The sequence below is a fragment of the Lactuca saligna genome, chromosome 3, assembly GCF_052625555.1.
Source record: "Lactuca saligna cultivar CGN05327 chromosome 3, ASM5262555v1, whole genome shotgun sequence".
Taxonomy (NCBI): Eukaryota; Viridiplantae; Streptophyta; class Magnoliopsida; order Asterales; family Asteraceae; genus Lactuca; species Lactuca saligna.
The window spans coordinates 35033232-35060364 of NC_136419.1; the positions used below are offsets into that span (position 1 = coordinate 35033232).

General features: G+C 38.4%; 1 long non-coding RNA gene across 1 annotated transcript; it reads left to right on the top strand.

Moving 5' to 3' along the window:
• The first annotated feature begins 16577 nt into the window (after positions 1–16577).
• LOC145035203 (uncharacterized) lies at positions 16578–17356 on the top strand. The gene is made up of 2 exons (XR_013678332.1): positions 16578–16899; positions 17000–17356. It is a non-coding gene; the product is annotated as an uncharacterized LOC145035203 (long non-coding RNA).
• The last annotated feature ends 9777 nt before the right edge of the window (positions 17357–27133 follow it).

Sequence of the window (27133 nt, forward strand, 5' to 3'; positions counted from 1 at the left end):
CGACCCAATTTTCACGCCCAAAAATTTAATTTAAAATAAGTGGTTAGTAAAACATTTGTAGTAAAACATCATCCCATCATATCATTTCATAAAACATATGTCGTGTCTGAAAACCCAAAACATGAAAATAATAATAATGTCAGAGTACAATCCCAGAACATCTCATAATGCGGAAAACCAATGTGTGTGTGTATGATGTGCCGCTACCGCCCCAGCTCCTTCCCCTTCGCTGAAGAGGTACCTGAAACCAAAACTAAAAACCGTAATCATGAAGCTTAGTGAGTTCCCCCATTGTACTACATACCATACAATCATATCACATACATACTGCCAGACATTTCTGGGGTGCCCGACCTACCCGGTACGACCATTCTGGGGTGCCGACCTACCCGTACGACCATTCTGGGGTGCCGACCAACCCATGCGGCCATTCTGGGGTGCCGTCCTTCTCGTGTCAAGCCCATATGGGGCGCTGACCTACCCATGTCGAGCCATTTTAGGGTGATGACTACCCTTCGGTCCTAACAACCGAACCTCGGGGACTATTTCACCCTACTACTACTATCACATATAACATAACATAAACATATTATTAGACATATCTGGGGTGCCTGAGCTACCCTTCGGTCCTAACAACCGAACTCGAGGACTAGTCCCCTCCTACTACCTCTATCGCATATAACATAACAAGCCAACATGCAAACATATAACCACATACTGTCAGACGTACCTGGGGTGTCTGACTACCCTTCGGTCCTAAGAACAGAATTCTACTACTATGACATACAACATATCATGCTAGCATATAACATATCAGGTAGTAACAAACCTATATGATATCACAAATACAATCATCTATCATACGTCTCCAACTAGTGGGCCGACATTGTGGCCTTAGACCCACCGCTACTAGAAGGTAACTCACCTTGTAGTAGCTGCTGAACTGTGCGGGAATCCTCTGATTGTTGCCGCTGCTGCTCTGGAAATCCTCCGGCTATAATTCCCACAAAACACTTAGTCAGAAACTGACATCTACTCTTAGGGATAATAACCATTTTACCCCTGACCAAGTCAAAGTCAAATTCAACTTCTAGTTGACCTGACTCGCCGAGTTGGCTCGCCAACTCTCCGAGTCCCTATCCTTCCATTAGACCTCAAACCCATCTCTACTCGTCGAGTTAGGCGATGACTCGATGAGTTTTCCTTCTAAATGAACATCGACTGATTCCTCATCCGACTCGCCGAGTTGTATGAACAACTCATCGAGTTCATCATCATTCGATACTCAGGTCCTGCCCTTGACTCGCCGAGTTGTATGAACAACTCGTCGAGTCCATATTCATCCTTAAGAAGATTGCCTTGGACTCGCCGAGTCTGTTCATGCACTCACCGAGTCCTATGAATTTCCAGAACAATGGCTTAGTCCAGGACGTTGGGTCACTCCTTGGGACCCCCTTAAAACCTTTCCACACTCAACTAGGTCTTTATGACCCTCAACTGATATGGGACAGAACCTTGGACTCGCCGAGTCCAAGAACGGACTCGTCGAGTTGGTCACAACCACTCACTGAATCTTCACTTTTCGATGTACAACACTTGATCAAAATGTAGATCTATGCTTCTACAATCGATCTAGCACGTAAAGTTACAACCTTTACGTGCTTGCATGGGACTTTAAGCTCAAAAGGTCCTAAAACAAGTTCTCACAACGCATGGGGCCTTCCTTGAGTGCAAAAGCCACTCCTTTATGCCTTGTAACCCCTCAAAGGACCTAGATCCGAAACATCAACCTCAAACCATGCTTGCAATCATGGTTGGTGACCAAAATGGCTTAGAAAATCCCTAACACTCCACAAAATGGGATCTATCAAAAGAGCAAGCAAGGTATAGACTTTATACCTTCTGAAGTCAGCAAATGATGCTCAAAAACGAATCCTTCTAGCCTCCTCTTGATCGTTCAAGCTTTTCCTTCCTTCCTTGGATCACAAAAGCACCAAAATCACTCCAAAAGCCTTAGATTGCTTCAATAACAGCTAGGGTTTGCTATGGGGGTCTTCTGGGAGCAAATGGGACTAAGGAGGCCGAGTTCAGGAGAACCATATCTCCAACTTGGAATTCCAAGTCTGAACGGCACTTGTCGGCATTACTTTTATGCTGACTCTGTGCAGTCTGAAGCCTGCCCCGAACTTGCTGGATCGTTTCAGTCGTCTTGAGAACTACATCGGTGCTCCCCATGACCCTCTGGCCAAACTCACCCCAACATATCGGGGTCCGACACCTCCTTCCGTACAACATTTCGAAGGGAGGTCGATCAATACTTACGTGGTAGTTGTTGTTGTATGAGAACTCAGCTAGAGGATGATAGGTATCCTAGCTAGCATCGAAGTCTAGCACGCATGCCCACAACATATCCTCTAGAGTCTGGATGGTCCGCTCGCTCTGACCATCTGTCTGCGGGTGAAAGGCGGTGCTAAAATGCAGACAAGTGCCCAACTCATCATGAAATTTCTTCCAAAACTTGGAAGTAAAACGCACATCCCTATCTGAAATCACGGATACTGGCACCCCGTGCTGCGCCACTATCTCCATGATATAGATGTTGGCCAACTTTTCGGCCGATATACTCTCCTGAATTGGAATAAAATGGGTGCTCTTGGTCGATTGATCCACGATGACCCATATTGAATCCACTCCTCACGCGGTCTTGGGAAGCTTTGTGATAAAATCCATCATAATATCTTCCCACAACGGGATGTCCAACAGCTGCATTTTTTCATGTGGTCTCTGATGCTCGGCCTTAACCTTCCTGCAGGTCAAACACCGATCAACGTACCAAGCCACATACTGCTTTATGCAGGGCCACCAATAGTCTAGACGAAGATCCTTATACATCTTCGTCGCCCCAGGATGAATAGAGAACCAGGATTTATGTGCCTCCTCCATCAGAACCTGACGCACGCCACCATGATAAGGGACCCACACCCACGGTGAAGATTCAATAACCCTTGGCTATCATAGTCGAAGGAGGAAACCTATCCCACACTCCGCTCACTCTTCCGATGTTCCTCCTTCATGGCCTCCTACTAAGCCTCCCGAATCCGCTCCAACAACGGAGTCACTACTATCATCCGTAGGCAAATATCTCGGATCGGTGCTGCCTTACGGCTAAGCGCGTCGGCCACCACATTGGCCTTCCCTGGGTGATAAAGGATCTCGCAATCGTAATCCTTTACCACGTCCAACCACCGATGCTGCCTCATGTTTAGATTCGGCTGATCCATGAGGTACCTCAAACTCTTATGGTCTGTGTAAATGGTACAACGAACCCCATAGAGGTAATGACACCAAATCTTGAGGGCAAACACAACAACCCCCAGCTCCAAGTCATGCATCGGGTAATTCGCCTCGTGAGGCTTCATCTTTCTCGATGTGTAGGCAATGACATGCCCTCTCTGCATCAATACCGCGCCCAAACCTGAGATGGACGCATCGCAGTACACAGCAAAATCCTCTATGCCCTCTGGCAAGGCTAATATTGGTGCCTCGCACAATCTCTGTCTCAATGTCTCGAATGTTGCCTGCTGCTCAGGCCCCCAACGAAAGACCACGACCTTCCTTATTAGCCTGGTCAATGGTACGACTATCTTGGATAAATCCTGGACGAATCTCCGATAATAGCACGCTAAACCCAGGAAACTCCGAATCTCAGATGGAGACTTCAGAACCTCCCATCTCATCACGACCTCTACCTTGGCCGGGTCTACCGAAATCCCATCCTGGTTGACAAGGTGCCCAAGAAACTACACCTTGCGCAACCAGAACTCACACTTGGAGAACTTAGCATATAAGCTCTCTCTCCTCAGGGTCTTAAACACCTCTCAGAGAGGCCCCTCGTGCTCCCCCTGCATCTTGGAATAAACCAAGATGTCATCAATGAAAACTATCACAGACCTATCCAGCATCGGTCTGCACACGCGGTTCATGAGGTCCATGAACGCGGAAGGAGCATTGGTGAGCCCAAACGACATCACCATAAACTCATAATAGCCATAGCGTGTCCGAAACACGGTCTTCTGCACATCCCCCTCTCTGACCCTCATCTGATGATAACTTGAACGCAAATCAATATTGGAGAACCAAGATGCTCCCTGCAACTGGTCAAAGAGATCATCAATCCTCGGGAGTGGGTAACGGTTCTTTACTGTTACCTTGTTTAGCTCCCGATAGTCTATACACATCCGATGCGACCCATCCTTCTTCTTCACAAACAAAATCGGGGCTCCCCAGGGTGAACTGTTGGGCCTGATAAATCCCTTGTCTAGCAGCTCCTGCAGCTGTGTAGATAGCTCTTGCATCTCAGGAGGAGCCAACTGATAGGGTGCCTTTGTTATGGGAGCCGCACCAGGGACTAGGTCGATCCTGAACTCCACCTGACGCTTCGGAGGTATCCAGGCAGCTCCTCGGGGAATACGTCCGTGAACTCTCGTACTACGGGCACCTCATCCATCATCGCTCTACCCGCCTCCCGGGTATCCGTAACATACGCGACATAATCTGCGCAACCCTGCTGGAGGTAGCGCCTTGCCCTTGCCGCCAAACATAAGGCTGGACCTCGTTGTGGTCTCTCACCCTGAATCACCACCTCTCCCCACTTGGGGCTCTGACTCGCACTAGCTGTTGCGCGTAGTCTATCACTGCCCCACTGGGGCTTAACCAATCCATACCAATAATAACCTTGTTCCCTCGCATAGGTATGGTAACCAGATCCACTAGATAACGCTCCTCAAACAATCTCAATACACAATCCTGAAAAACCTTTGATGCTTGCACCAATCGATCGTCGGCAATTCCACCTCTAAAGGGCAATCCAACCTGCCCGAAGACTCAGGAAACTTCTTGCTAAGCGCAAGAGAAACAAATGATCGGGTTGCCCACGAATTGAACAACACCTGAACTGGGATACCGTTCACATGGAACGATCCTAAGCAGAGCACATACATATAACATATCAACATTATAGCAGCATAACATAAAAGCATAAATAAAGAATCATACCAGTCACCACATCGGGTGTGGTGCGTGCCTCCTCGGTAGTCAACTGGAATGCCCGACTCCTCGCCACTAGAGCCTCTGCCTTGCCCTACAGGCCATCAGTGATCCGCAGGGTCGCTGGAGCTGGCGCCTTCGTTGGTGCTGATGCTGCTGTCAACTAGGGGTAATTGGCCTTCTTGTGGCCCCTCTGGTTGTAGTGGAAACACAACAACCCAGACATCTGAATAATAAGTGCAGGGGCAGTACAATCCCTGCTGAAATGTCCCATCTTGCCGCACTTGTAGCAGCCCGACGATCCCAGTCTACACACCCCCTCATGTGGCCTTCCGCATTTCCTGCAGTGACCCGGTCCTGACTGGCCTTTCATCCTTCCATCTGATCCCTTGGGCTTCTTCCCCGAAACCCCAATCGACTACCCCTCCTCTACTTTGGGGTGCTGACTACCCTTCGGTCCTAACAACCAAACCTCGGGGACTATTTCACCCGCTACTACTACTATCACATATAACATAACATAAACATATTATTAGACATATATGGGGTGCCTGAGCTACCCTTCGGTCCTAACAACCAAACTCGGGGACTAGTCCCCTCTTACTACCTCTATCGCATATAACATAACAAGGCAACATGCAAACATATCACCACATATTGTCAGACGTACCTGGGGTGTTTGACTACCCTTCGGTCCTAACAACAGAACTCTACTACTATCACATACAACATATCATGCTAGCATATAACATATCAGGTAGTAACAAACCTAGATGATATCACACAGATAATCATCTATCATACGTCTCCTACTAGTGGGCCGACATTGTGGCCTTAGACCCACCGCTACTGGAAGGTAACTCACCTCGTAGTAGCTGCTGAACTTTGCGGGAATCCTCTGACTGCTGCCGCTGCTGCTTTGGAAATCCTCCGGCTATAATTCCCACAAAACACTTAGTCAGAAACTGACATCTACTCTTAGGGTAAAATAACCATTTTACCCCTGACCAAGTCAAAGTCAAATTCAACTTCTAGTTGACCTGACTTGCCGAGTTGGCTCGCCAACTCTCCGAGTCCCTATCCTTCCATTAGACCTCAAACCCATCTCTACTCGTCGAGTTAGGCGATGACTCGATGAGTTTTCCTTCTAAATGAACATCGACTGATTCCTCATCCGATTCGCTGAGTTGTATGAACAACTCGTCGAGTTCATCATCATCATCTGATACTCAGGTCCTGCCCTTGACTCGCCGAGTTGTATGAACAACTCGTCGAGTCCATATTCATCCTTAAGAAGATTGCCTTGGACTCGCCGAGTCCCATGAATTTCCAGAACAATGGCTTAGTCCAGGATGTTGGGTCACTCCTTGGGACCCCCTTAAAACCTTTCCACAGTCAACTGGGTCCTTATGACCCTCAACTGATATGGGACAGAACCTTGGACTCGCCGAGTCCAAGAACGGACTTGTCGAGTTAGTCACAACCACTCACTGAATCTTCGCTTTTTGATGTACAACACTTGATCAAAATGTAGATCTATGCTTCTACAATCGATCTAGCGCGTAAAGTTACAACCTTTACGTGCTTGCATGGGACTTTAAGCTCAAAAGGTCCTAAAACAAGCTCTCACAATGCATGGGGCCTTCTTTGAGTGCAAAAGCCACTCCTTTATGCATTGTAACCCCTCAAAGGACCTAGATCCAAAACATCAACTTCAAACCATGCTTGCAATCATGGTTGGTGACCAAAATGGCTTAGAAAAGCCCTAACACTCCACAAAATGGGATCTATCGAAAGAGCAAGCAAGGTATAGACTTTATACCTTATGAAGTCAGCAAATGATGCTCAAAGCCGAATCCTTCTAGCCTCCTCTTGATCATTCAAGCTTTTCCTTCCTTCCTTGGATCACAAAAGCACCAAAATCACTCCAAAGGCCTTAGATTGCTTCAATAACGGCTAGGGATTGCTATGGGGGTCTTCTGGGAGCAAATGGGACTAAGGAGGCCGAGTTAAGGTGTTTAAATAGGGTGAAAACCCTCAGATTAGGGTTTTTGCCCAAACAGGGTCTACTCGCCGAGTCCAGGACTCGACTCACCGTGTCCACAACTTTAACTCCGCGCCTCATCCCACTTCTACTCGGCGAGTTGGTCCTTCAACTCGCCGAGTCCAAGACCAAATGCAAAATATTTGAAGATTTAATAAAAAAGAACACGTACCATGAACTAGGTGCTACACGGTGGCGGGAGGAAGGAAGGAGAAAGATATGTCACTTCATTGTGTTTTACCTTGATATCTCGTCGATTCTTTTCCGGGCATTGACACCTCCTATAGATTTGATTGGAAACAGTTGATGTCGATGGAGACATAAGAGAGACGATGAAGAAGATAATTGATCGATGGAGTGATGATTACTGGACGCGCCCATAGATTTCAGACCATGGCGTTGGATTTCATCAAGTAATCAATGATGAAGTTGTGAAAAAAAAGAGACAATCAAGGGATTAGAGAGAGAAAGTATGAGTTTGAGGGAATATCAAGGTGAGAGATAAGGGGGTTGGTGAGGACGAAGATGGTATTAGAGGAGCAATATGTGGGTTACCTGATCTTTAGGATATAACATTTTTCTACCGAGTTTACCATCATGGTTATTTTTTATAAACATGCTATGCCACTAAACTTATTAATATTTACAAATTTTACTACTAATCATCTAAGCCACACAAATAATTGATCTAACACTCCACTTTTAGTTTTCGGGGTTCTCGGGAAACTATGAGTTCTCAAATGATCCTTCCTCTCTCCCTCTCTCTCTCTCTTTATATATATATATATATATATATATATATATATATATATATGCTCATTCTATTTGGAAAATAGATAAGGATGAAGAAAAATATGGTTTCGGAAGTTAAAAAGCAGTTACATATATGTTCCTCAAAATGAAAGTCACTTTTGCATTAAAGTTGACTCCAAATCTTCGATAGTACCCTGTCAAACCTAGGAAACTCCAATTTTCGAATGAAGATGTCAGAACCTCTCATTGCATCACCACCTCAATCTTGGACGGATCGACCAAAATATTGTTCTGCTTGACAAGGTGCCCCAGAAACTGCACCTCGTGCAACCAAAATTCACACTTGGAGAACTTGGCATACAGTCTCTCCCTTCTTAAGGTCTGCAAAATCTCCCTCAAATGCTCCTCATGCTGCTCCTTCGTCTTGGAATAGACCAGAATATCGTCAACAAATTGTAACACCCCCCTCTGGCACGTATCACAATATTGTCCGCTTTGGGCCACTCGGCACGAGGACTTCCCAGGGGGTCACCCATCCCGGTACTACTCCCGCCCGAGCACGCTTAACTGCAGAGTTCTTATGGGATCTGCTGCCCTCACGGCTTTAAAACGCGTTGTGATAGGGAAGGTATCCACACCCCTTATAAGGAATGCTTAGTTCTCCTTCCCAGCCGATGTGGGATCTGATCTAACCCACTTTCACCCCCCATTATAGGGTTCGACGTCCCTGTCGAACACATCGACCCGTGCCCTGGCTCTGATACCATTTGTAACACCCCCCTCTGGCACGTATCACAATATTGTCCGCTTTGGGCCACTCGGCACGAGGACTTCCCAAGGGGTCACCCATCCCGGTACTACTCCCGCCCGAGCACGCTTAACTGCAGAGTTCTTATGGGATCTGCTGCCCTCACGGCTTTAAAACGCGTTGTGATAGGGAAGGTATCCACACCCCTTATAAGGAATGCTTAGTTCTCCTTCCCAGCCGATGTGGGTGGGTTGCACCTTATCCTACATCGGCTTGGAAGGAGAACAAAACATCTCCTTATAAGGGGTGTGGATACCTTCCTTGTCACAACGCGTTTTAAAACCGTGAGGGCAGCAGATCCCATAAGAACTCTGCAGTTAAGCGTGCTCGGGCGGGAGTAGTACCGGGATGGGTGACCCTCTGGGAAGTCCTCGTGCCGAGTGGCCCAAAGCGGACAATATTGTGATACGTGCCAGAGGGGGATGTTACAAATGGTATCAGAGCTAGGGCACGGGTCGATGTGTTCGACGGGGACGTCGAACCCTATAATGGGGGGTGAAAGTGGGTTAGATCTGATCCCACATCGGCTGGGAAGGAGAACTAAGCATTCCTTATAAGGGGTGTGGATACCTTCCCTATCACAACGCGTTTTAAAGCCGTGAGGGCAGCAGATCCCATAAGAACTCTGCAGTTAAGCGTGCTCGGGCGGGAGTAGTACCGGGATGGGTGACCCCCTGGGAAGTCCTCGTGCCGAGTGGCCCAAAGCGGACAATATTGTGATACGTGCCAGAGGGGGGTGTTACACAAATACTATGACAGACTGATCCAACATCGGTCTACACACTCGGTTCATGAGATTCATGAATGTGACCGGAGCATTGGTGAGCCTGAAAGGCATCATCACAAACTTGTAATGCCCATAACGACTCCTAAACGCATTCTTCTACATCTCTTCCTCTTTGACCTTTATCTGGTGATAACATGACCACAAATCAATCTTGGAGAACCAAGACACGCCCTATATCTGATCAAACAAATCATCGATCATTGAAAGTGGGCAACAGTTCTTCACTGTTAGCTTGATCAACTCCTGATAATCGATGTACATTCTGAGAGAATCATCCTTCTTCTTCACAAATTGTATCGGTGCTCCCCAAGGTGAATTAATCGATCTAATAAATCATTTGTCTAACAGCTCCTGCAGCTGTGTAGACAACTCATGCATCTCTGCACCTGGAACTAGATAAGGTGCCTTAGCTACCAGAGTCGCACCTGGAACTAGATATATACGAAACTCAACCTGCCTCTCAGGAGGCACTATAGGCAATTCATTTGGGAACACATTGGGATACTCCCGAATGCTTGGCACATCATTAACCACCTTCTTTCCTTCCTTGCAGGTATCAAATGTTATACGCCACAAAACCAAAACAACCCTGTTGAATATACCTCATAGCCCTCGCATCTGAACAGAGAGTTGGTCCTCGTTGAGCACCCTTGCCATAAATTACTAGTTATCCCCCACTTAGGGTCCGAACATGAACTATCTGGTGCTTGCAATCAACCATTGCCCCATTAGGGCTCAACCAATCCATCCCCACGATAACCTTGCTCTCATACAAAGGAATAGGAACCAAGTCAATCAATACCTCTTTTGAAATAACTCCAAAATACAATCCCGATGAACCCTCGACATCATCACTAAAAGATCATCGACAATCTCCACATCTAACATATAATCAAGCTCTCAATGAGTGTCATCAAATCTCTTGCTAAGGGAAAAGGATACAAATAATTAGGTGGCGCCCAAATAAAAAAGAACCAAGGCCAGAACATTTCTCGCTAGGAACATCCCTAAATAGTAGCATGCACAATAAACATAAACAATAAAACAATAAATGAGATAAATAGAAGATGCATAACAGTAACCATCAAGTGTTGCACGAGACTCCTCGACTGTTAGCTGGAAAGCTCGATTCCTTACAACTGACACCTCTGCCTTACCATGGCGATCGTCAGTGATCCTCAAGGTGGTCGGAGCAGATGCTACTGGTTTCAAACGCATGGACTCAACGGGTTGTCTGGAAACTCGGCAAGTCAACTAGGGTTTTCATGATTTCACGAGTTTTGGAAGGAATCGATGAGTCAGTGAATTGCACTCGACGAGTTGGGTCAACATGGACTGTTGACCTTGACCGTTGACTTTGAATTTGACCAAGGGTTGACCAGTTTGACTTCTAGGGGTATTTTAGTAATTTGGGAATTTATGGAAGTGGATCATTAGTGGATGTAGGTGTTGGAGTTGGAGCTATATTTGGAGGAGTTTGACATTATCATTCTGGGCTACTTGTGAGGTGAGTTGTCCTCACTATATTAACAGGGTTGAAGCACCAATGCCGACCCTTTACGGATTTGTATATGGGTTTATTGGATGATATGCTTATTGATTTGCATCCTAGTAGTTATGATGGTGATATGCTTAGTGACCTGGTTAGGTCGGTAACCTGGTATATAGGATAATGCTATGTTAGCGACCGGTTAGGTCGGTATCCTGGTATATAGGATAATGCTATGTTAGTGACCAGTTAGGTCGATATCCTGGTTATAGGATGTTGCTATGATTAGTGATATGTTAGATCGGTTTGAATGTTATATACATGCTAGCGTATGATATATATGTGCACATGATTGTTTGCAGATAGATTGCAGATCTGGGAGGGCATATTAGTTAGGCCGAAGGCCCTACGAGCGGTCTGGATAGGCTGAAGGCCCTAAGAGGCGGTCCAGACGTACCGAAGGCTTAAAGAGTGGTCCAGATAGACTGAAGGTTTGCAAGGCGGTCTAGTGAGGCTGATGGTTCACTATGCATGTTGTTTGTTTATATGATATGATTATGATGGTATGACGTTGGTATTTTGGGGAAACTCACTAAGCCTTGGGCTTACAGTTGTTGATTTTGTTTCAGGTACTTCTGATGATCGCGGGAAGGCGAAGACGTGATTGTGCACCTCCTTATGTTTTTATGATTTGATTCTGAGATACTCTGACATTAAACCATTTTGAAAACATGTTTGTAACAATTATCGGTTCTTGAATGTTTTAAAAAGTTTTAAATCGGCTTGAATTTTATGGATGTTACATTTTGATTAAAAACAACGATCATTTTGAAGACTCTACACATAAGCTTATGCATATAAACCTTACTAGGTTATAACCCGTGGACACCACAAGTGAGAAAGTTAAAAATAATTTTATATAAATTATAACTTAAATATTGAGAAATGATCTTAAAAAAATTGAATAAGTGAAAAAAATATAGATGTTTTGTGAGTAATTTCATAATGATGTAATGAGTGGTTGAAATTACGAAAACATGGTGAGTTTTGACTTTCAACAAAATTTTGAGAAGATTGATTTGTTGGAAATCCTAATTTTGAGTTCCGTGTTTTCGCCCTTAACGAGTTTTTGAGAAGATAGAGTTGATTGCGAATGGAAGGTTTACGAGAGGCAATTGCAAATGGGTAGCACTGTTTTTTTTAAGAACTACTCGATTCGAGGACTTGATAACGAAACTTTGAAAAATCATGAAGTTTTCGACATGATATCCAAGTTTTTGACATGATAACGAATTTGCTTCTAATATTCGATTCTGATATCGATTTTTTTTTTCAAATAACATTTCATAAATCTCATTTTTGTTTCTTCTCTTTTCTTTTGGTCTGATTCTTAAGAAAATCGAAAAACACAAAAAGATTTTTGTCTTTGTTCTTTGTTCTTTGAAACCTCAGAAAAACCCCGAAAAACTCAAAAACATTTTTGTTTTGTTCATTTTTTTTTGTTTGAAGCCTCAGAAAAATTTGAAAAATCAAACATATCGAGTTTCAGTTTATTCTTGGAGGTTTTGGATGTTGGACTTTGCTCAAAGTTTTTGAGTAACGAATTATGTTCTACTTCTCACTTGTGAAAGTTGTTTCAAGTTATCTTTTGCGAATATTTCTTGGAAAGTTTGAGTGTTGAAATTTGAAGACCTAGTAGCGAAAGTGCTATTTTTTCGACATTGAAGACAAATTTATGAGTGTCAAGATGTCGAATATCTAAAGACTTAAATGTCGAGGTATCGAGGGGGAGCACTCGTTATTTCAATCTCATGGGGGAGCACTCGACATTTCAAACTTGTTACAAGTGGGAGCACTTGAGTCGAGACATCATTTGCAAATGCACTATTCATCATTCCACTGATTATGATTTTCGCATCTGACTCATTCAGAAGTTACTGTTCACATTCATAGGTTCGCAACCCTTCGTTTCTGCAAGTCTCGTTGCCCCATTAAGAGAGTCGACGTTTTTAGATCTGAGCATTTTTTGGAAACTTTTTAGCATTTAGAGAAAAAAATGTATATACCATAAATTATGTAAGAAACCACTAAAACAAACAACGATGTTCAACAAATGTTTCAATCTTCCAAACTAGAATCTCAAACTACCAGCATGAAAAATAAATTTGTAGTGTAAATAAACAAAAATGTTCAAACTTCATCTTAAAATTAAAACTCAACCAATGTTTTTCGATTTAACTTTCACAATTTGTTTACCGTGTTCCCAAATATCAAAAATACTTTTGAACTGAAACTTGTGTATGAAATCATAATGCTCACAAACTTGATTGGGTGGAATAGGTGTATGTGTATTCGAAGAGGAATCAAAGGGATCATCTCCATCTAAATTGTTTTTTGTAAAAAATGATTAATATTAGTCACATAAAAGGTAATTTTAGAAATAAAATTTTAAAACATAAATTATATTTTTCTTGAAAACATTGATCTCATCAATGTCAGTGTTAATAAAAAGCTTTATCATAGAAAAGTATGTGTTAATTGTGGGATGATCTAAGTGTTATTTTAATTATTATAAAATAACAATTAATATGAAAATAATTTTACCTCTTCAAACATTACACATTGCAAATTGAAGGATAACAATGATACAAAAATCATACGAATTGTTATCAATCAAGTCTTGCATTGTGTAAGCATAATGACCCCATAAAGTGACACAAATTATTAAACTGAGTCAAAATAAAACAAATAGAAGAACACACCTTTTGTTATGATAAATCAGATTGAAGTTGTCAAAGAAGGTTTGAAACAAAATAACGTTTGCAAATAAAATCGAGAAGTAGAATCGTGGATCGTCGATTGTGAATGAATAATATATGCATATGCATTTATTTGAACCTGATTATTTGGGATTTAAATTCCGAAAATTTTGAATTTGGTGCATTTCAGTTTTGTCTAGATTTTTAGTTCCTTTTTGTATTAGAGATATATTTTTGGTATAATAGAAATTAATTCAAATTTTTTTATTAATTTCAGGGATATGATATAAACCGAAGATAATTATATTATTGACGATTGAAGATAATTATATGAAAACCGAAATTGCACCAAATCCGGCAACTGAAATTTGGGGTTACGGATTTGATATTGATTGATGAATTGGGGGGAGAAAACAGAAAGAATTGTAGAAGAGAATGTCACGTGGCAGAAGGCTTGTCTAAACGATAGACACATGACATCTACAAGAAATTTTTATTAAGAATGAAGATGAAGATATTCACTTTTTCCTTTTATTGATATGAAAATCTCTAATAATAATATATTTAATTTAATAATTAACAGTTTTTTTTAACAACAAAATTTATTAGAGAGTGACCAGTAGAGCTGGACCACAAAAAAGTATAGAAAAATAGAAACAAAAGAAACAGAAAAAAAAAACACAAACAAAATTATAGAAACTAAACTAAAACAAAAAAGAAGAAGATGATGTTTAATCGTAATAGAAGAGTTTAAGGCAAATGTAAACGGATGGCAAGGAAAAAACCAATAGATTTCGATAGTCCAATACTTCAAAGATTTGGTCTCCAATGATACAATAACAATTTCATTAGATTTTAACGAGGCAGGACAAAAGATAAAATTAAAATAAAAATTCAAGGATGATCTCTATTTGAAATTGTGATAAATAGTCTTTATTCAAAAAAATCATACAACCTCACAAATCATTTATGTGATTTACTCTTTATTTTAAAAACTACACTAGACTTTACATATTATTCAATTACATATCTTAGTTTTTTATATTGAGAATGAAAAATATTTGGCACAAAATTTAACATAATTCAATTTACCTTAATCAACTCAAAACACATTAATCTTGTTCAATTTAGTTATGAATAGTTTAGAATTATTAAAAGTCTATTTAAATCGAACCAATAAACCAACTAAATAATACGTGACACATTAACCAATAAACCAATTAAATAATACGTGACACATTAGCCTATCAAATATATCGAACCAAATCAAACATCACGTCAAAATTAGTCCATTCGCAACAGAGAAATTGTACATCGTCATCCATGTCATCATTTTGATTTGATTGTGGATTCTTATAAGAAAATTTTTTCTAAAAATTTAATATTTTTATTATAAAAACCGAATTGTACTAAAAGAAAATTATTAAAAGGAAACTATTATATATATATATATATATATATATATATATATATATATATATATATATATATATATATATATATATATATATATATAATTTTTTTCCCTTTTCTTTAAATTTGATATATAATTTTTAATTTTTTTTATTAGCAAGTAAAATCAAGATTCAAAAAATATATTTAGTTGTTAATAAGTTACTAAAACTAGTATTTTTTTTTTTTTTTTTTTTTTTGTTTTTTTTAAAGACATATAAGTCCTCTCTTATTATTGTTTTTCAAATTTAAATATCATTGAGTGTATGCTGAATATAATTTTAAAATTATACTAATGAATGGTTGATAATGTTAACCTAAAAAAGTTTAGATGGAGGATAAGACTAGCAAAAAAGGGGTATATATGCAAAGTGGGTGCACCCTCCATCAACAACGTTCTTTCCCTTTCTACAAGTCATAATATTGGCCATTTGGCCATTTTGAAACTTGTGGAAACTATGTCATGATACGTGGACACATTTCCTCCATCCACGTGTACAACGATTATCCTAGCTCCAACTATTTAGGCCACATTTTTAACGTCTGGTTCTCATACTTCCCAACTTAAATGCTCTAATATAGACACACACACCCATGACGAGTTCCACCCATGCCTTGCTATCTTATGCCTTTAATTTCTTTATAAATATCCATCTATATCTTCATTCCACATATAATTTAGATTTTAAAAGAGCACTAAATGTTTATATTTAATCAATTTATGTAATAAAGTTGCTTCTGTATGAAATGTATACTAACGTTTCATTCTACGATTAAAATACGAGACATCATACATGTAACATGTTTAACTAGTTGGAATATGCTTGTGTAATTCTTATCATTTGTATAAATTGACAAAAATATGAAACAATATTACATAACTTGTAGAAGAAATAAAACATTATTGGAAAAGAGTTACATAACTTGTAGAAGAAATAAAACGATGATTGACCTGATTTATAGGATTCTTAACAGACTTTATTTTTTTATTTTTTTATTTTTTTATTTTTTATTTTTTAAATTCAACGTCGTTAGCTAACTAGTGGCATATTTTATTCAAACAAACTACTTTGTTGTATTAATAAAAAAGCTTGTTGGATAAACAAGCATTTAAATTATTAAAAAGTTAAAGAAAAATATTGAAAACCTAATTCCTCGTTTTAAAATTCAACTATAATAAGTTTAATAATACACTAGATTGAATATATCATAGATATATTTCCTTCATCCGAAAAGACACGTTAGGATATATAATATTAATCACAAGACAACTTAAAACAAAATACATTGATCCATATCTATTACTTCTGTCATTTCGGATTAAACTAATTTTATATTCCCCTTAGAGTTATTTCTAAAAGTAATTATATTTAACAAATTCAAACCGCATATATTCCCCTTTGATAATTGTTTTGGTCAACCAGAACATTTTCATTTTTCAGGTTTTAATAATTAAAAGAAGAATTTAGAGAAGGAGGTGGGGCCTACAATGGCGGACTTGTATTTGCCGCGTAAAAATATCATAAAACAAAGTCCTCTTTTATTCTGCTGTATATATACAGCTACAACATGTAGCACCTCTTCAATTTCCAACACAATTCTCTCTTACCCCTTTCCCCCAGAAAACCCTCCTCTTCTTTCACTCGATCAGATCTCACCATCGCCATGAAGAAACCAAGCTTCTTAGCAGCCTCTATCGCCGCCGCTTCCGCCACAACTGCCATCACTACCTCTAATCGCAAAAACCAAACCTCTCCCCAGGTAAATCATTACGAAAATCATCTCGATTTTTGTTACTTCACCTTCCGTTTTGTCCTTATTCCTTATACAATTCCTTCAATCTGTTTCGAACTTTTTACAGGGTCATGGATCATCGAGCAATTATAATGAAGATTCGTCGCCGGAGAAGAAGAGTTGTTGCTCGGAGAAATTCGCGCCAAGGTTTGATGGATTGAGGTTTATTGAAACTCTGGTAACCGCTCATCGATAACAGTAAGCCTTTGAGATCGCCGATTTGATTAGATATTTAGATGATTAGATCCGTTTTTCTGTTTCTTGTGGGTTAAGTTTGTTCGTGCTTCGATACTCCATAACCATACATTTGGGTTTGGGCTAAAGGCCTTAAACAATGTTAGTTTTTGTATTGTTGGAGTGATAGGCTCCACAAATGTAACATTAGTTTGGATTTTATTCAACATATTTTAGTTATATTCCCAAATCTCCAAGCATGATATCGAAACTTATTTTCACATCAAGTTTTGTTTAAAAAATTTCAATTTTAGATTATTTTGGTGCTGGAAAATGTTATTAACATCAAATTTGTTGTTTTATACGTTATGAATTGAATTGATATTAATTTATTATATATGATATAATAGGTTAATTATTATATTTTAAACTTATTTAGTAATTAAATATATCTCTAAATAATTTAAAATAATATATTTAGATAACACGTGTAATTGAATCTATTTCAGACAAAACTGCAAAAATGGTAAGTGTGGTATGCAATTATTTTGAGATTTTAGTTCAAACTACGAGTTTTTTGGATTCATCCTTCTTTTGTGGTAGTTTGTTTGTGATATTGGTTTTTCGGTAAACTGAAAAGATTAAATTGCCCTTATTATATTTATTTTTCAATTTTTTTTTCTTATAAGTATTTATATATATAAAATAAAAATAGGGGCCAACATACTCTCTCTTTCTCTCTTTCACACGCACATACACACACTCTCTCTCTATATGACCAATCATTTTAGTTATTTTAAAAAAAAGTAATTAATGCATATTAAATGCTGAAGATGTAATTAATATCTATTATATCTTCAACATATAATATGCATTAATTACTTTATTAAAATAACTAAAATGATTGGTCCATAATCAATCATATATGCACACAATAGATAGTGAAAACAAAATAACCTAATCTTTTATATATATATATATATATATATATATATATATATATATATATATATATATATATATATATATATATATATATTTTTCTCCGATTTGCTATCAAAGAAACCATCGGAGTGGTTGCAAATTCCAACGAGATCGAAAGGGACAAGAGCCGTCGCTCCCCTCTTCTTCCTCTGTTGCTTGGAGCCGCCAAACGCATCGAGGATTGTCGAGAAAACACAACCCCGAACACCTCCTTCCTCACATAATTGTTGGATCAGAAAAGAAAGAACAGTCTAGAGGCTGTCGGAGCAACTATGCGGCTATTACTATCCTTCTCAATATCTACACCCCAATTGAAGGCCGGATTTCAATCCCACCCTCCACCTTGGCCCTTTCTTAAGTCACTAATCCACCTTGGCCTTTTTTTTTCCCTTTAAGTCGACTTTAAAGCCAAACACCCTCTCTTAAGTCGCTAATCCGCCTCGGCACTTTTTTCCTCTCGCGTTTTCTCTCGGACAAGAGGAGTGCATCCTCCCTTGTTACCGTAGATGACAGCGACCACCATAGTTGCCGCCAGTGATGAAGAGTAAACCCATAAAGGGTTGCCGATCTAGATGGCCCCCCTTCTCCCTCCTCATGATTTTTGATCCACCACCAGACAACCTCTCTTGCAGCTTTGTCTGTTCTTTTCTCAATTTGATGAAAACAAAGGCGCCTTCCTTTTTTGATTTTTGATCCACCACCAGATGATTTCTCTTGTGTGTTTTTCCTTCGGTTGCAGTTTAGAAGAAGGGGGATTTTACGACAAAAGTCATCTCTACCATGATTTCTCCCTCTGATGAGAGAGAGAGAGAGAGAGAGAGAGAGAGAGGTGGGCCCCATAATTTTTATTAATAAAACTTTAAATTAAATAGCAAAAACCATAAAAAATTCATAAGAAGGTCATTTTAGTCCTTTCAGCTTTTTGAAGGATAAAAAACACAACGAAACTAGTTCAAAAGGACCACCAATCCAAAAAAATTGTGGTTTGGACTAAAACCCCCAAAAAAAGTATACCACACAGACCATTTTTGCAATTTTGTCTTTTTTTTTTGAACTTTATATCTACGTAACTGATCGATTTTGATTTTCCTCTCTACTATTTACCTACATCTGTTAGTTGTTAGTTATCAATTTATTTCTTATATTCAATTTATCGACTTCTTGATTTCGAGATATATGGCTTCTTGCTAATGTTTTTGGTTTATTGATTTAAGATAACATGTTTTGTTATTTTCCACTCTTATCGAATGCAATACAAATTATTTGTCTAGTCCGGTCAAGTCCTGTCGTGTTTAGTCCGGTTCATTCATCTGTTGTGTTTAGTCCAGTCATCTGCCAAACGGTACCTAAAATTCATATTTGTATCTAAACTTATAGTTTCATTAGGATTAAATGAATTTAATATTAAAAACATATTTAAAATTCAAAATTCTATATTATATACTAAAGTACCCTTCCAAACTAAAGGTTTAGGATTACACCTAATTAAATATTAAAAAACTTCATTTTGTTTTTATCCTCTTCTCGTGGCGTTGTTTTTCTCATCTTCTTCTCCACGATGTTTCGTCTTTTCATCCCAAGGTCTAGACTTGCGCCTTTTCTCCCCTTTTTCATTGCAAGTTGCAGAGTTACTCTTCAACATTCGATTTTTTTGGCATTCAGTTAATTGGGAATGAGATTGTTTTTGGTGAGCTATGGTTCTTCTTTATATTTGGTCCACTAACTTGCATAAATTTGAGTTATTGTAACTATATGATCATATATGCAAATATTTGGAATTATGTGCTATGATATAAAAGATTCAAGGTTGTTACTTCCATTCCCAGATGGTTCTGTCCCAATATACGCTTTGATGGTTGCTTTGTTGAAGTTAGTTGCTACTGTGAGTCCCTCATCAAAAATACATTGCTATGTTTTGGTGATCAGAACTGAAAAATCGACCCTGTTATGCAAAATTACCATTGCTACTATCTCAATTTCAACATTAAATTATCATTTTAACCTCAAGAAATTACAAAACTAAAAAAAATGAAACTCTTTCTTTAAAAATGCAAAAAAAAAAAAAAAAAAAAAAAATCCTAAGAAATACCTAAGAATTCATCCAAATGAACGATTAAAACAAATACAAATACATCAGTTTTTTTTAATGTGGTTTGCATTTCACATATTGGTCTTGCTTAAGCAAATTGAACAAGAATTCATGATAGTAACCAATGACCCATAAAGGATACCCAACCAAATTTATGAGCAACAAAATGTAATTTTATTGTAATACAGTTAGATAAACTTAATACTTATATACATATATCATCAGACAAAAAGTCAAACATACACATGATCAAGATATCCATGGGTACCCACAACTCGTATGGCTACGTAAAAGAAGAAAAAAGAAAAGAAAAAAAACGAAAGTATATGATCATAAGAAACTAAGGGTCTTATTGGTTAGCAAAATGATTTTAGAAGATATGGAATTACAATCTGCCATGTGTTCACTTGCTAGGAAATGAAATGTATTTCAATTATATTTCTTAGTTGTTTTGTGTCTGGTTAAGAAAACTGTCAAGGGGAAGAAGAAGAAGAAACTCTCTGTTGTGAAGTAAAATTAACTAGTGTTTTACCCGTCCGTTGGCCGAGTATATTGATGGAAAAAAAAATAGAAAGATTTTATTTTCTTGTATAACATCGGCTTTCATTTGTTCCAATTATAACATTGTACTATGAAGTTAATTATTTTTTTGTACATATATGGTTCATTTGTTCCAATTATACAAACATATTTTTATTCATTATACTGGCCTACATTCATTGCAGTTATTTATGTCAGTTAACCTAACTGTAAATTCAAGTACAATCGCATTAGAGGGTTAACTACAACAAATAGAAATGCACTTCCATTGATAATTCTTGTAATCAACCCAAATATGGGCTAAATGCGTTAAAAAGCAATGTACTTTCATTTTTTTTTATTACTAAAATAACACATTTCTCACATTTGTATTATAAAAAAAGATTACTTATATGTAAAATATTTCAAACTAAATCATTGTAATTTAAAAGTATATTGCTATAATTCATTGGAATTAAATAGCAATATACTTTAATATAGACACAATCACAGTTAGCCCACATTACTATGAGCTTAAAAACAGTTAGAATGCTATTCAAACAAAGTAAATCACTATACTCGTGGTTTTCACAAGATATATCGCTACTTAGTTACCACCTGCATAGAATGATATAAAGTTCATCATAAAATAATTGATTTTTAAAGTTTAATAAATCATAAGAAATACGTTATAACTTGTTTTCATCATCATTTGAGTTGGTCATAGATTTAAAAGATTTACGGCATAAATTCAAGAGTTATGAATTGTAAACACGCACACATAGACACACACACCCACACCCCAGTCTCCATTTTGTGAAATGACATTTAACGGAAGTCTAATAGTTTTAGATAAACTAGTAAAAAAAACCTGGGCTGGCCCCCAGGTCGGTATTTTTTTAAAACCTTTTTTTCCAATTAAGGCATCATACTTTGAAAGGTTCATTTTTACCTATAGTAGCAACGTTCTTAGATAATACTACAAATACTTTATTTGATATCTATTCAATCATTGGTAATTAAATATGTGTTGTCATTTGAGGAAAATAAGACTCTATAGTAGAATATCAAAGGGAGGGGGGGGGGGGGGGGGGACCAAAAGCAACAACTCTACAAACTAATGTGGCAAAAACATGAGGTGCCACATTTGGTAAATGCCAGGGACTAAAAGGGGAAAACTCTTGAACCCTTTGTAACATCACATTTTCACAACCATTTTTTTTATTAAGGTAAACTTTCCAATTTATAACTCCATTATTAAGAAAACCGTTTATTCCAAATTATATTTATTTAAAATAAGAGTTTTATAAAAAAAAATGTGAAATCCTCAATGTTGCTGATGCGTGTGTAGAGTCCCGCCTTCGCCTTCCCATAGATACCAATGAAATCTGAAACAATAAACAACTGGATAAACATAAAGCTTATTGAGTTTCTCCCAAAATACCACCATATAAACACGTCACATATACAATCAAATATGTCAGGTTCAATCAACCATCGGGTTGGAATACCCCAGGTCTAGTTATCCTCGGGATGGAATACCCTAGGTTGGAATGCCAATATACAACAAGTCCAATCAGCCATTGGGCGAGAATACCCAGGGTTTGTTGGCCTGCCGCCTCAATCCTACCACTCCTCCCGAGCTTTCGTGCCTACAACTTACAGTCAGGCCGCACCGGGTATCTTGGCCTACAACACAAAGCAGGACCGCCTCAACCCAAACCAAACATAACATGTCGACATGTAAACAATCAAGATCAAGTAGGCACATAATACATGCAAATAACAATCATACAAGTCACTACCGCCTACTAGTCCTCTCACAGCATACAATCTTGCTACCAGCTAACCCCCATAGAATGCCTAACCATAAGTAACCAAAGGTGAGATAGCCACACGAACATATGATCCTACTCTAAAGCCACAACCAAACAAGGAACATGCCAGAGAGCCTAGACCAAGAGTTCTCAAGCTATCCTACATGACCTCAGACAACCATAAGGGCATTCCATAGTTGATAACCAACAATCACAAATAACATACAGTTCTACAGGTTATTACCACAAAGCAACATACTCAATACCAAGAGACAGATCTAATAGATCACTACAACATAGCAACATACTCGATACCAGAACACAGATCTAACCGATCACTACAACATAGCAACATACTCAATACCAAAACACAAAATCTAACAGATTACTACAACATAGCATCATACTAAATATCAACAATCCAAAGAATGCATGGTCATTTATACTCAGAGGTGAGATAGTTACCCTAACATGTGATCCTGCTCTAGAACCATAACCAAACAAGAAACAGGTAAGAGGGCTTAGTTTTAGAGTCCCCAATCTATCCTACATGACTATATACAGTCATTAGGGCATCATTCTACTAACCAAAACTAGTGGGCCAGCATTGATTCCTTCGACCCACGAGTATAGTGAGGCCAAACTCACATCGATGTGCTCGTAGATAACCACTATAGAAATGAAGAAGTCTACCAGACTCAACTCACTTCCAATCACACACATGAAGATATTTGAGTCAATACCTGATCACAGGTCATAGTCACTTCCAACAGTGACCACCTCACATGAAATGACGATTAGGGTTTCACATAAAATGACGATTAGGGTTATGTTAGAACACTTAACCCATTAAGGATTAATCACCTAATGGTGGTATTGATTAAGGTTTGACTTAATCATTCTCAGGTAAAATTATAATCCAATAAACAACCCAATTACACGCCCCATCATTGTCTAAAATTGTCACACCCCCAAACCGGAACGGGGGAAACATTCGGGCCCGGAGGACATCATGTATAGTATCATAACAATTGTATAATAGTAATTAAGGCAACAATAACCATTGTATTAATAACATAGTATTTACATTGTTTTCAAAACATTTCATGATTTACATTAAAACTATAACAAAAGTTAAGACGTAAAGCTCCGTCTTCGCAACACCTGAGAGGGTACCTGTCTACTAACGTTCCTGAGAATACAAGTGGTTTGACAAAGTGTCAACATTAAAGTTGGTGAGTTCATAAGTATTTTTGTTATAAAAAGTATATTCTTTGTTCTTTGGAAAAGTTCGCTTGTTCCTCCAAAAAATCCTATATTTTCTTAATGAGTAATATGACCGTACCCGTTCCTTCTGCGATTACTTAGTGAATACAAATTATATATAATCCAGATCGAATAAACAGTTGAATGTGTGAATCTGCCCTAAGCCCAGAATCAAACAAGGAACAGGAAGTAAGGCGGAAGTCACACATTCCACTGCCTATCGGATCTTAATTATATATAACCCTAACGTATTCGCCAAGATATTACAAAATTAACAATAATGATCCTTTTAGATATAATGAATGTGTTTCCTTTAGAAAATCCTATATTTTCTTAGTAAAATGGTGACTACAATAGTTCTTTCTACGATCACTTTACTTTATACTAGCTATATATAATCTAATATCGAACGGACAGTTGAATGTATGAATCTGCCCTAAGCCCACAACCACTGCCTATCAGATATTATTTTTATATAGCCCTGATGTATAAGCTAAGGAAGTCATAGAATTAGCAATTAAAGGTCCTTTGTGTTATACTAGTTTGTAAATAAGTGCTGAACCTTTTGTAAATTAATGATCTTTATCCTGGAAAATCTTATATTTTCCATAAAATCGAATTGTAGTTTTAAACCTTCCAAGACCGAAAATTGCAAGTATTATTGCCATACTTAAGTTAATGATATGTAGTTTTAATCATAAGTAAAACTAATTGAAGACGTGGTTGCACTGTAAACTAGATATGAAGTTAATACCCTCCTATAATTACTTAGTACATACGAGTTATATAAAATCAAGATCGAATAGATACTCAATTGGGTGAATCTGCCCTAAGCCCACAACCAAACAAGCAACAGGAAATGAGGCAGAAATCACACAGACCAATTCTACCAGACATTAATTTTATATAACCTTGAAGTAAACGCTAAGTAATCACATAGTTATTTCCCGTTAAAACTAGGTAAAAGTATATCTTTACGTAAATAATTAGTTAATACTTATTGTGAATATTCATTATAACCATACCACTATGACTAATGGTCTACATGATGTTCTTCAGGTGTCGTAAAGTTAATGACATTTGTCACCCCTGAACTTCCGTTCCAATTGTAGCTAACAGTCAGGGCACGGGATTTTCAGTCCCGTATAGATCTATACACAAACTCATGCTCTCCCTCCAGGATACTCTGGTTATAATTAGGATTTTAACGGATACCATATTTGGTACATCAAGCGGTTCACAATCCTGTATTAACTAGTTTACATAAAGTTAAAAACCTTTTAGTAAATAACATGTAACTTTGTAAAATAATTCCTTTGTTACATAAACTCTGCTTAGTATAGTTTATAAGTTTGTAAAAATAGTTCATATGATCCATAAACTATACCTATTATAGTTTGTAAGTTTATTTCCATATTGTAACAATTTTCACGTTTAAATACATATTAACGGTAAGAAAACATAATAAGTAAATTATATCCTTAAACACAAGATTTCTTGTGTTTTACTTGTATCCCCCCCCCCCCCCCCCCCCAAAAAAAAAAAACATTGAAAAATCTTGGAAAATATGAGGGTATGAACTCACCTTAAATGCGGTTTTGACTAGATATCGAGACGAAAGCGGTGACCTTCGGGATATAATACAGGAAAAATGTGGTGATCCTAATGGTTTTAAACACATAATATTGTGTGAATAATATGATCTTTACCAACACAAGTATACTATAAAACTAAATAATTGAAGAATTCTTACTATAGTATCTTAGGAATGAAGCTTCAATTATATGATCCAGGGGAGTTTGGTCTTTGATTTCTTAAGAATGGAAGGAAATATGACTTGTTATTTGAGAGTGAAGAGGAGATGTTTTCGTTACTAGAGGTGAACAATGAAAGAGTTTTCTATTGTGGTATCTTAAGTATGAAGGAAGGATAGGCGGTTGCATTGGTAAATGAATTATATCACTTTGGGAACTTAAATTGGATAAGATATTAGATATTGAAAGTGTTTACAGATGAATCTATGTAAATAAATGTAACGATCGTTTTCCGATGAAACGCGTGGATAAGAGGCGTACGTGCAGCGTACTATAGTGTACGCCCAACGTACGCAGCCAAGGGAAAAACCCTAATTTTAGGGTTTGAGATGTATTTAAACCCCATTATAGCCTCCCATTTGGCGTCCTCACTTGTCATTCACCCCAGAGAAACCCTACTTCGTCCCCTTTGCTCCTTTCTTGTGTGTGTTTGATCTTTGTGCTTATTTTTGTGAAGAAGAAGAAGAAGAGAAGTGGAAGAAGGAGAACTTGAGTACCTTGAGCTCATAGATCTGGGATCATTCCTTCATTTGGCATTCAGAAGAGGTATAAAGCTTTCAACTTTCCTCTTGTGAGTTTAGATCTAGGAGTTTTGGAAGTTTGGACCTTTTTAGGTCCAAAGGAGGGACCTTTATCTTACAATTTCATTTTTGGAGCTTGGGATTGCTATCCTTGAAGCTCAAGTGTCCCCATAGCAGTAAAGTTTCGATATTTGAGGCTTATTTGGAACCATGCATGAGATCTAGTTGGTTTTATGGAAGTAGCCTTTATAAGACTTGTAAGCCATCAAGTAAGCAACTTTATGGCTTAAGTCATTGAATAAGCTTAGGATCTGGATTTGTAGCTTCTAGATCGGATTATTAAGCACTTAATGAAATGTTGGCTCAACAAGGCTGTACGCTGGGTGTACAAGGAAGTACGCGCCGCGTACATGGCACCAGCCAGTACGCTTAGCATACCTTGGTGTACGCCCCGCGTACGCTACCAGTTTGGGCTTCGAGTGTTGGGCCTTGGTGTGGGCTGGGTTTCAGGCTTAGGGTCCTTGGGCCTTTATGGCCCATCAGAATTCAGATGCTAAGGACCAAGGATTTGGTATTGGGCTTGAGTAAGGCCCAATAAAAAGATTCTAGGCCCAATATAGCAAATTGGGCCATTAGTGGGCCTATAGTGGGGCCATAGATGGACTTAGAAGGAATTGAGGTTTTGGGCCATGTTGTGTCCCATACCATAGTAGGGGTAAAATGGTCATTTTACCCATAGAGAAATCCCTATTCTGATTTAGTATTTATTTCCCATTATAGATGGGAAGCAGCCGGGGCAGCCGTCAGGGATTTCTCATTCAGGATTTCAGCAGTCAGCGTCACGAGGTGAGTTTCCTTCCAGTAGGAACGGGTCTAAGGCCACAATGTCGGCCCGTTTAGCTAGTAGTAGTTTCCGGACTTCGGTCTGATGCAGTTTTAGTATGTTTGATGCCTTTGTGGCTCAGATAGGATTTATGTGTTATGTGTTCCGGGCCACAGTCCGATGTAGTATGCAGT